The sequence below is a fragment of the Zea mays genome, chromosome 9, assembly GCF_902167145.1.
Source record: "Zea mays cultivar B73 chromosome 9, Zm-B73-REFERENCE-NAM-5.0, whole genome shotgun sequence".
In the NCBI taxonomy this organism is placed as follows: domain Eukaryota; kingdom Viridiplantae; phylum Streptophyta; class Magnoliopsida; order Poales; family Poaceae; genus Zea; species Zea mays.
This window is the reverse complement of record NC_050104.1, coordinates 119,713,506-119,725,819: the sequence shown is the minus strand read 5'-3', so window position 1 is coordinate 119,725,819 and position 12,314 is coordinate 119,713,506.

Genomic DNA, 12,314 nt, shown 5'->3' with positions numbered 1-12,314 from the left:
CCATGCGCCGCGCTAGGAGAAGGGCCGATCCACAGGATCTATTTTGACCACGTCAGAGCAAGCGGCTAGCGCGTGAGAAGCGGTCTTGCACAGTTGCACTCCTGCTCCCGAAACAACCGCGTGATGCAGTGAGGGCCTGTAGCGACCGAGTGAGAGCCCATTTGTGTTTCTTGCGCCAGGAATAAAAAGGAGGGTGCCGAGTCAAAACTCTCAAAGCGGTTGCCTGGTATTGTGGTGACTGAGAAGAAATTATAAAAAAACAAAGCCAAAGTTGCATGCCTGGTATTGCAGTTGATCGACTAGAGGTGCATGCATAGGAAACTTGCGAGTGGTGAAAGAAAAAATATCTCTCCATTATACATGTTTTAGTTTATATACATGCTTCATGCTATTTTTATCCTATTTTTCTAATAAAAATAATAAATAGAATCAAGCATGGTTTGTGTTGCGATTTCTACTTTAATTAATTATTTCTAGTCACAAATAATTAATATAAAAATGTGTGCTTAAATATGAGAACATTTTTACACCAGATGTGTTATGTTTATGGATTAAATCTGATATTATTTTCTGCTTTTATTTCCGTAGTAAATAATTAGCAGAAAGATATGAAGGCTATATTGTGCATTCTTAAATTGCTCTAAATATTTATATTGCTTTGAGCTTTTAAACTCACGATGAGCGATTAAATTGTATAGTGTGTACTCAGACACGCCGATCAGGCCGCGTTATTAATCGGCTGAGTTATAACATTGGCTAAGCATTGGCTGCGCCCTAGCAACATGTCGCACTATTTATGTCGTTCGAACTTGGCTGCATCACGTGATTGCTATGTCACGCTCTCGCTTAATCGGATCGCTCCCGTTGAGTCGGACCGCTATCGCCAAGTCACGCATTTTTCGCAGGCCCTGTAGGCGCTACCCATGTGTCGCAATTATTGAGCCACAATTGCGCCTGTTGCGCATGTTGTGTGGACTTATCGTGTATGCTGACTATCGAGCCACAATTGTGGCTATTGTGCTTGTTACGAAGGCTTGTTGTGTTGTCGTAGCCCTGATGGCCGCACACGCATTGACGTCAGATACGCTAGAGCTTGTACTCGCGTGGATTGTGGTGGGTTATTCGAGCCCCTTAAGTCACATTATTTTGCAACCTTCGTAAACAATTTTGTTTGGCTATATATTTTATTTGATTGTGTTGTGGCATCATAATTATATATATCGCCAAGAGGCCATAACAACTATATCAAGCTCTATAGTGCTTAGAAAATATGGGAAATTAAATTGAAATATAATGAAACACGGATAAGTTAATTCTCTGCTCTCACCTCATGCATAAAGTTTTATATGAAGTAACCTGAAGATATATAATATAATGCATGAAATCCTTTTTGGCATATAAGACATCACAAATTGGGATTCTATTAGTAAGCAAAAAGACCATACCAAATAATTTAAGACCAGAAATCTCAATCATACTGTTGGGGGCCTTCGGCTTCCGAAGGTCCTCAAAAACATGATTTGACAATGTTTTCTAAGCATGCGAGCAGGTATCTTCGGAGTCAGGTTGCGGGTATACAGAAGCATGGTCAAGACGAAGCTTGACTGGGATGGCAATCACGACGAAGGATAAGACGATCACGAAGCCACATGTAGAAGAGCTTCGGCATAACGGCGGAAAAGGGAAACCGACTTAAAGATGAAAAGCCAAATTAGACCTCAAAGAATTACTATAGAGTTATTGATAAATGTAAAGGGCATTAATGTAATTTTGTATGGGCTGCGACCCGTGCCTATAAATAGGTGAACAGTATTCTCGTACTGGGCACGCTGACTTGGCATTCACTTTTGCGTCACGCCTGTATTCTCATTCCTTCAAACAAAAGGTACATTAGTAACTTACTACTGTTTACGCAAGTAATATAAATGGAAATAGATTAATGATAATGTTTATAAAAGTTATGTTACTTTCTATACTTTATATGAATGTTCTCCATCTTTTATCATGATCATGAAGGTATGTCCTTCATGACCTTCGTCCTAGATTCATTATATCCGAAGGGAAATAATGATCCGAAGGATGAAGGGCTTTTATATTTAACATTTTATGTTGCCTTGTTCTTGATTCATAGCATTTGAGAACAAGTCCCCAACATTGGCGCCCACCTCCGGTTAACTCACTTCCATTTCTTGAGCTTTGAATACCTTCGGCAAGCATCACCTTCGTCATGCCACCGAAAAAAGCTTCAGCAACAGGGGCTGCCACTCTGCAGCCGCTGGATCCCAACCAGGACGTCCTTTCCCTTAGGGAGGCCCGAAGCCAGAAGAGGAAGGCCGCTAGTCCAACGCCTCCGGAGGACGACTTGGATCAGGAGATCCAAAACCTGGAGATCCTTCAGCAGCAGGTGCAACGAAAGAAGGAGAAGATGGCTCGTCTAGCTGATCTTCAGAGACAAATAGATGAAGCTTCGGAAGAGGTTCGTCATCTTGTTCAAGATGATCAGAACCGAAGGCCTCCGCGCAGAGAGCTTCATCAAGAAGGCTTTTACAATGAGGACGACTGGTATGAAGATTTCCATCATGGAAATTTTGCTTTCGATGATGCTTCTCCTCTCTCAACAGAATTGTAGGCTACACCATGGCCCCAGTCTTACAAGCCACCCTAGCTCCCCATGTACGACGGTCATACAGACCCGAAGCAATTCTTGATGAGCTATGAAGCAACCATATCTTCGTATGGTGGCAATACTGCAGTCATGGCAAAGTCTTTTGTCATGGCCGTCAAGAGCGTCGCTCAGACCTGGTACTCCTCTCTTCGGCCAGGGACAATTACTTCTTGGCAGAAGTTGAAGGATATGTTGATAACTAGCTTCCAAGGGTTTCAGACGAAGCCAGTTACTGCTCAAGCTCTATTCCAGTGTACCCAGGACCACAAAGAATACCTCCAGGCGTATGTCCGAAGGTTTCTGCGTCTGAGGGCACAAGCGCCAACAGTGCCCAATGAAATTGTCATTGAGGCCATGATTAAGGGACTTCGGCCGGGACCCTCAGCACAATACTTTGCCAGGAAGCCACCACAAACTTTGGAGAAGCTGCTCCAAAAAATGGACGAGTACATCCGAGCCGACAATGACTTCCGCCAGAGAAGGGAGGAAGCATTCAGGTTCTCTGAGATGACCAGGGGCTTCGGAGGAAGATTTCACCCGAGGCACGTTAGGTCAATTCATAACTCTACTCAAAGTGATGATCGAGGGAGCCAGCAGCAAAGGCCACAATACTCTTCACAAGCTTCGGGGCAGCAGCAAAGTTCTTTTCGGCCGTCAGCGCCAAGGGGCAGAGGCGCCAGGGGCTTTGGGGGAAGGTTTGGAGATCAGCCAAGAAAAATTTACTGCCTATTCTGTGGTGAAGACAAGGGCCATACCACCAGGATGTGCCATGTCACCATCCAAAAGCAGAAGGAGATAGCAGAAGCAGCAGCACAACAAAGTCAGCTGAAGCAGGTCATGCATACTGCTTCGTATCATTCGCCTTATATTCCAGAATATGTAGGCAACCACCCTGCAGCTTCTGTTGCTTCGGCAAGCCAACCCCAAGCATCTTGGCAGCAGCCTCCACCGCCACCACCAACACAAAGAGGCCAGCAGCCAGAAGGGAGTCAGCGCATTAACCTTCAGCGGGACTTCAGAGAGGAGTCCGAAGCTCGCACAGTCAATAGCATTGTGCCAGAGTTGAAGCACATTTACTGATGAATATCCTACCTCAACAGCAGTTTTTTCGCATTTTTACATTCAGTATTACTTTTTTGTTAATAAGGAACAATTATGGGAAGTTTAACTGTCTTTTATCGTTTTTTAATTTCTTGTAACACTTTCGTCTTTTACCATAATAAAAATATGTCTTTTCCATAGGCTTGAGTTGCCGAAGCATACGAATTTATGGTGACATGAAGGACCTTTGTATTATCAAAAATTTGTTCTAAGAGGCACACTGCAATTTATTCGAAGCAGCAAAAAGTCGTTCCTAAGGGAGCGCAGTGTAAGTTTTCTAAGCCTACAGCGAAAAGTCAGCGCTGATTCCGCCGAAAGTAAAAGGCGAAGAAGCTCCTAAGGGAGGCTTACAGCGAAAAATAAACGCTGATTCCGCTGAAAGTAAAAGGCGAAGAAGCTCCTAAGGGAGGCTTACAGCAAAAAATAAACGCTGATTCCGCTGAAAGTAAAAGGCGAAGAAGCTCCTAAGGGAGGCTTACAGCGAAAAGTCAGCACTGATATAAAAAGTGTGTGTGCTCTATTACAGGGATATGTATCTGCGGCACAAATATCATTTTGCATAACATAACATCATCACATCATTCTGCATAACATAAGCATCATACAGCATATTGCATGTGGAACAAGAAGGGGATACAGTATTGATCTTCGGAGAACATTTTGGAAAAGGGAAAAGCGTGCTAAGGCACAAGATAAATCGAGATGAAGTGTAGCTTCATTAGAGAGGCAACATAAAACTTTTTTATAACTTCGGAGAATATTTCACGAAGCTTGGATATTCTTCATCAGAGAAGTATGCAAATTCTTGTGATATAGAAAACATTTTCTTCACGAAGCATGAAAAGAAGGGAAGGTGTTTTTTCGCCGAAGGCTCAAAAAATGGTATGTATGCAAAATTTCATGCATCGTAAAGAACTAAATTATAAATAGATTATATATTACATTCAAAGTTACAATGTATTACACATGTTACGTTCCAAATGTTTCTACAATAGCATTTAATCCTCCTTAAGAACTATTTCTGCATCTTCGTTCAGTAGTTGGTCGACAACTTTGTCCATAATGGCTTCGGCCATCTTTCTAATTTCATCGTCCCCCTTCGGGTGGGGGCCCGGAGATGCCTCAGTAGGTTCTGAGGGAAGAGAAGATACGGCTATGTTACTATTACAAACCGCGAACAAAGTCTGGAATCAAAAATTACAACATAATAAAAACCACTAATTAATACCTATTTGCCCTTCGGGCTCTGAACTTTTTTCGGCAGCTTCTGCTACTTTTCTAGCATCGTGGATGCCTTTTTCGCTCTTTTGAATAATTTCTTGTACCATTTCTCGGCCACCGTTGTCCCAGATATCGGTGAAAATTTTTCCGTCGATCATGCTTGCTTCGGCTGAGGGGTCTTTAATGTCTTCGGAGGACAAGGTAGCTTCGGATTGCGCTAGAGATTTTACATGCTCACAACCTTTCTTCTCCAAAACAGTAGCAATTCCTCTAGCACCCGAAAAAGCACATATGTCTCCGCGGCTATTCAGGATTTCTTCGAAGGCCTCAGCTTCGTGACTGATCCATTCCATCGGACCTTCGGGATTGCCTCTTGAGAAATTCTCTTCGCTAGAGAATGCGCCAACGTTGGCGAAGCTGGATTTTATTTTCTTGACACACGCTATGGATTTATCATAGCATCTTCTCTGGGATGCACGAAGCTCTTTAACATTTATTTCTAAATGATCGGCCCATTGATCACTAAGCTCTCATTTTGTCTCTTCAAGTATACGTTCTTCTTTAGCTCTAGCTAGCTGTTTCTGAAGATCTTTAATTTCGCGTTTTTGGGCTTCAGCCTGGGCTTTTGAGGCAGCTTCGTCCTCTTTTATCTTGTCCACTAATGTAAGCAGTATTTTATCCTTTTCCAGAGCTTCGTTTCTCAGCTTAATAACCTCTGATCGTAGGTTGTTGAAAGCAATATCATAGCTTTCGTCTTCGGCATTCTTTTGCGCTCTCAGCGCGTTGCTCAATATTAAACCCTATATATACAAGAATTAGTATAAGAATAAAAGAATGACTCAAAAATTGTAAATTCCTAAATATACAATTCTCGCACCTTCAGGCTATTGTATGCAAGGCTATCCGCAAGATCCTCCTTCGTCATAGCGCATAATCCAGCTTCAAGCTTCGGAAACCCCATGCTTCTAGCCATTTCCCGGCAGACGGATAATTCTTTGTTGTCCGGGAGGCAGTATAGGAAGTCATCTTTGTTTGTCCCATTGAACACTAATGCTCCCTTCGGATATTTTAATTCTCTAGCATAGTGCTTAGCTTCATAAATCTCTTCTTCAGATAGTTCTTTTCCCGAAGCATGTCGTACAATGTAGTCGCTTATGTTGGAAAGTACTTCGGGGGCAGCAGTGTCAATTTTTTCAACCGAAATTGGCTCTAACATTTTTATTTTTTCGGTTTCCAATGCTGCCTTTGTAACCTTTGTTTCTTCGGTTTCCAAAGGTTGTTCCTTGGAGGGCTCTGAAGGCTCAGCTTCACCTTCTAGTTGTTGCTTCGAAGTTTCAGCAACAAAGGCTTCAGTAGACACTTCAGAAGTTCCAATGGTTTTCTTTGGAGTTATGCTCGAAGATTTAATTGTCTCCAAAACATCTAACACGTTAACCATCCTTTTTCTTTTCGGGGTCACTGTTGGACCCTTCTGGCTTTTTCTGACTCAATTTTTGTTGAAGGACTTAAAACTTCTACTGTTTTCACTTCTTCAGTCTTTGCTTTTTCTATCTTTTCTGTTGCTGGCTCTTCGGCCAACTGTTTGATTTCTGGCAGTAGCATTGATTCCTTAGCTTCGGTGGCCGAAGAGGTCTCACCGGCGAACTCGGGCACTGTGGCCAGTTCAATGTAACGTGGCCGTTGTGTGAGAACCTTTACCCTTTTCCTCTTCGGCGCCGGCTCACTAGGAGCGGCTGAAGCAGTTTCTTTCACAGAAGAAGTGTTCTTTCTTTTTTGACCCCGCACTGGATAATGATAGTCGGGGTACACGAACCCAATTGCGTCAAATACTCGGTTCAGTCTCTTCTTTTTTTGGCCTCCGAAGGCTGCTGACAATGCAGTATCTTCGGCCTTTGAATATATTCCAAGCAGTTCATCACTCACAGTTTCAATGCTTTTTAGCCAGTCATCATCTGGCTCAACGAATTTATCTCCGAACTTAAATGTGTACTTCAGCCTGACTAGTCCACCTTCGTCAGCCTCCTTAATGGTCTCCTGCGGCATTTCCCATTTTTCCACAAGCGGCCATACTCTGAAGGCAATGTGTTCTTGGACCAAATCCCTCGTCCCAATAAAAGAGCAAACAACTCCGAAGGCTCTCTGGCATTCTTCGGCTGCTTCATTCATTTCAACCTTCGGCCTCCGCAGGCCGAAGCGTTGCCAGATGGGACACATAATGATCTTCTTTATATCTTCTCGTGATTTCAAGTCATTCTTCACGTAAAACCATTCCGTCATCCAGTCGCCAGGCCACCTCTTTCGAAAGGTCGGCACTGGACAGCTTGACCCAGACCGGGAGCCGAAGCTGTAGCAGCCAAAATTGTTGTGATACTGTTCCTTACCCCAGGGTTTTGTCTTGTATAGCAATTCGTGTATGTTGCAAAAACTTTTCGCATCAGGTTCCAAGCCTTGGCTTCTCACGGCCCACATGAAGATATTCATCCTTATGATTGCTTCAGGGGTAAGTTGGTGAAGGTAGATTTCAAATATCTTCAGCACCTCTACAACAAAGCTGCTTAGGGGAAATCGTAGTCCAGCTTTCAAGAAGCTTCGGAATACCACGACTTCATTTTCCTCAGGAGTTGGACAAGTCTTCTCTCCTTCGTCGGCTCTCACAACGGACAAGTCCCGGAAATATCTTCCCCTCATGTTGACAAGATGATTTTCTTTAATACTTGATTTGCCAAAAACCGCATGGCTTGGTCGCCAAGGTCGATCTTCGGAGTCTTCACCACCACTATCCACATCATAGCTGTCGCTGTCACCAGTATCTTCAGACAAACCTTCCAAGGTTTCCCTAGTGATCTTCTCCGTATTGGTCTTTGCTATTGACTGAAGAAAGCCGAGATGCATCTCTTCAGAAAGGCTCAGCTTCGTTTCAGCAACAACTTTCTTATCTTCAAACATCTTCGCAAGCACTGAGAAAGTACTCCCGAAACCGAAGCTTAAAAATTTTAAAAACCAAGCAAGTGTTGTCGCGCGCAGGCTAAAAGATGGTTGAGCAAGAGCAGTTGGCAAGAGAGCGTGCCAAATAAACTCGGGATGAGTTCTTATTTATACACCCAGTATGTCGAAAACTGGAGGGTCCCGCTTGTCAATGACTGTTGCTATTCTAGCAAAAGGAAGGTGTTTTTTCGGACCTTCGGCCCATAGCCTTCGTCCATATCGCAATATAAACTTATCTTTACAAGCAAATTAATATTGCGAGGGGCTACTATTGGGGGCCTTTGGCTTCCGAAGGTCCTCAAAAACATGATTTGACAATGTTTTCTAAGCATGCGAGCAGGTATCTTCGGAGTCAGGTTGCGGGTATACAGAAGCATGGTCAAGACGAAGCTTGACTGGGATGGCAATCACGACGAAGGATAAGACGATCACGAAGCCACGTGTAGAAGAGCTTCGGCATAACGGCGGAAAAGGGAAACCGACTTAAAGATGAAAAGCCAAATTAGACCTCGAAGAATTACTAAAGAGTTATTGATAAATGTAAAGGGCATTAATGTAATTTTGTATGGGCTGCGACCCGTGCCTATAAATAGGTAAACAGTATTCTCGTACTGGGCACGCTGACTTGGCATTCACTTTTGCGTCACGCCTGTATTCTCATTCCTTCAAACAAAAGGTACATTTGTAACTTACTACTGTTTACGCAAGTAATATAAATGGAAATAGATTAATGATAATGTTTACAAAAGTTATGTTACTTTCTATACTTTATATGAATGTTCTCCATCTTTTTTCATGATCATGAAGGTATGTCCTTCATGACCTTCGTCCTAGATTCATTATATCCGAAGGGAAATAATGATCCGAAGGACGAAGGGCTTTTATATTTAACATTTTATGTTGCCTTGTTCTTGATTCATAGCATTTGAGAACAAGTCCCCAACACATACATTGCTCAACCAGATGTTAGCACATTGCTCTCTTTGTCGCTGAATGACATGAAGCAAACTATGAGATAAAAGGACATGTAATGCCAGCAACACGAAGTTGCGAGTATGCCGAGAGGTTGTTCAGAGAAAATTTTCACTATGTTGGTGTGAAAACCATAGTGTGTTCCCGTCGAACCACTTTACTCATTCTATTTACGACCTCTATGCTTGTGTCGCATACATCTCTCAGAATTGTAAATACTTATAGTCACTGAATTGACTCGGGATAGTCCTTTGACAAGTTTGGTATACACTGTAAGCTAAATGGTAAAGGTCGGTTCTGATTGGACACATACCTGGGGTTTATGTAGTCGAACTACACTGAATTCCACCCTTCGGCATGCTTACCATTATCTACCTCCGATCTACCAAAAGTGAGAAGAGTAGACAAATAACTATGAAATCTCACATCACCATAGAGCTTGGAGCTAAATTAGACATTAACATGTCCTTGGTCCTCGGAGCCAGAAGAGCCATATGTCTTGACCACTAGACTACTAGTGATGATAATTTGTGATAGAAATATGAAGATCTTGTAGAGACTTGTTGTATCCTCTCTACTCCTGATGATTTCTTCGTATGAGAGCAGTATTATCTGTTGTTGAAGACTAGTCTCACACGGATATTGGTATTTCTTTCGCTCTTGCCAAGCAGTTAGCACCATTTGCTTAGTCTTAGCAATCAGATGGTTTTTCCCAGATAGTATAGGAATTCTTGGCTTTGTCTGTTCTATTCCAAAGTTTCTCTTTTTGCTGAACAATGAAGAGATCGACATAATGCTATATAGAACAATTTGGTATATAATATGAGGAGAAATGTTTGCCCTGCTGGCAACACCACAAATTATTAACTATTGTTATAGGTTCTCTTTCAAAATTATAATACCTAAAAATGTTGCATAAATAGATACCCAATTTAAGAATGGTATGAATAATTGGGTAAACCATGGGACATGGTAAAACGAGTTGGACTATACATCTCTGCATACAAAATTTTTTTTGCTTAGCAGCATTGGACTGATGCCGTGCACTTCACTACCATTATCTACGCACACATTTTCCTATGTGCTTAAAAGTACAATGCAACCAGTGAATGTCCTTATGAGCGCTAGACTCTGATGGTCATTTTACTTGTTGATCTGAAGTCAACTACTAGCTCCAAACGACGAATGGTATGCATGAGCCCCTGAAGGACCCTTATGGATAAAATAGTGTTGTGCATATCAGTCTAAATCTTAATGATTGATTGCGCATTTGATAATAATAACAATAAGTTTGCAGAATTGTAACCACGAAGCAACTTGTTGCTGCGTGTCTCGCTGGATGTTGAGACTAACCATTCATGTTGAAGGACAAATATGTAGTATTCATGCCACTACATTAATCTAAGTCCAAAGCTCACTGCATAAAACCCCTATCTGTAATGTGCGTTACATTTCCCAAATAAATCACCACAATAGCATACATTGGCCACAACTGGATGATTGTGGTTGGGGATTTTATCTGTATGCTCTTAGAACATCTCGGCATTATGGGGAGGAATGCCCATATAGTATAATGCCTCAATATTCTATTAAATGCACAAAAGCCAAACTGAACCTATCATTCAGTGTGTACTCGTGTGTATATGAAGTTTGCCAGAAATCGTTGAGGAGTAACCATATTGGTCTGAATGCTTCTACCTGATGTATATGTGGATATACCCGAGATTAATATAATATTCACATTTGACTTATTAGCATTTGATCTATTCTCGGGGACGCCTGTGAATATGATCCATTGGTCTTAGTCAAAGCATATGTTCTGATTGCAGATTCACGTGGTCTGTAATAACTCTCCTCCGATGAACTCGCTCTGCTGGTGATTTGCCTCGCGAAGAGGTTCATCTTGATGATGAAATTCCTAGCAATGTGTGCAATATCATTGTGCAGGAATACGGAACAATGAATTTTTCCTTTTTGAGAAATGACAAAAATCATTATTAAATCTGGGAGACAAATATGTCGACATCTATCTTGCCTCTCTAGATTGCAAACGGATCCAAAACAAAGTCCTAGGCATGAGTGCTTTAAGCTCTCTTATCGGGTCATTGATAAATGCAATCGAGGCTGAACCAATAAACGCAAAATGAAAGTCGCGAGCTTTAAGTTTGGACATTTATGGGCACTATTGAAATAATGTGTGGTGAATGCGATGGTTCAAGTGGTCTTGTGAGAGACCCACCCCGCATATGTGTTGAATAAACACTGTTCCGCTATGTAATATATCTAGCAAATGACATGAATTAAAATATACAGTTAATAGGATTCTGAAGATCCCTATGAGGATTCATATTGTTGATTTATAAATATGCAACATATAAATCTCATACCGGATAATACATTCCTGATGAATGACCACTCTCTAGTGTAGAGAGAATATCTCATAGTTGAGATTATAATTCCCAACTGGAACCTTCCAAGAGGAAACAAAATTTGTGTTCAACACCAAAGTTTGATAACCCCAATAAAGGGATAAAGACCCATACAGACCCGAAAAGGAATAAGATGAGGTACCAAAGGACTTGAAGTTCACCGAATAAGCACATGTGCATTCCATGATCTTTACTCATGGTATTTTTCACTAGATGTGGAATTACGGTATCCTCTAAAGCCTCGACGGCAGAAACCTATAAGGTTTAGGTGTTACTGGCAAAATATCCCCATTGTGCCAGAATGACAACTATAACGATATATCTGATCGATAAAAAATCTCTGATGGATTACGATCTTTGATGGACTTTTGTTACACCATCATAGATGTTGCAATGGATGAATGCATGTAGAGATGTGTCATATTTAGAATATGTACTATTGCAACTATATTATCCCCTAAAGTCCTATAGAAGGACATGTTACTTGCTTTGCACAACTATGTATAAATTGTGGTGTAAGATAGAAAATTATAGCACCCCAACCTCATCCATTCTCGTTATTCCAGATGAACAACGAGACATATATCTTGAAGAATATGCTTTAGTTATGAGGGATAACGACTTTGACATATGTCATCGCCATGGGGAGCGAATGCTTATATTGATCACAATCGTGAGACAATAAATGTCATATTCTATGCCCTGAAGGCATCACCTTGATGATCAATATGTGAACCTTTATGGAAGTTTCTATCAAATATAAAGATCCAGTCGATCGAACACCATTAGTCAAAGTGACTTGTTTATGTTGATACGTGCACTTACCTCGAATGTCGTAGAAGTGAGTTGAGGTGAAGTTCCTGATATAATCCTTGCAACAGTATGCAATCTGTTTGCTAAATCTCTATGTGCGTATACTTCCAGAAGAAGATGTTGTGCCA